Below are 379 nucleotides of genomic sequence, written 5' to 3'. Positions count from 1 at the left end.
ATGGGCGGCCGTCGTGCCACACGTGGGATTTGTGATCGACCTGGCCCGCGACAAGCGCTGGAAGTGGAATGGGCCAATGAACGTTGCACGTCACTAGGTCTATGTCGGTGGCGTGCCCTCCACTCCACGAGGCTTGTCGGGTTAGGAAACTAGCCTCTTCCAAGTCTAACAAGTCGGATCCGAATCCCACAACCAGACGTCCTAACCACAAGGCAAGAGTCTCTTCAGGCTTTATCTTTGATTCTTTACACAGTTCCTGTAACTCAGTCCAAGTGCGGGTGCGATAAGTGGTGCGAACTGTACCCTGCACATTAGTTACTCGGCTGACTGTCGCTGCAGAACAAGCTGCTGTTGGAACTGTTGCTGTATCTGGTGGGAG

The sequence above is a fragment of the Alligator sinensis genome, unplaced genomic scaffold, assembly GCF_000455745.1.
Source record: "Alligator sinensis unplaced genomic scaffold, ASM45574v1 scaffold55_1, whole genome shotgun sequence".
Classification (NCBI taxonomy): Eukaryota; Metazoa; Chordata; order Crocodylia; family Alligatoridae; genus Alligator; species Alligator sinensis.
The sequence above is the reverse complement of the archived record's forward strand: the minus strand, read 5'-3'. Positions refer to the sequence as shown.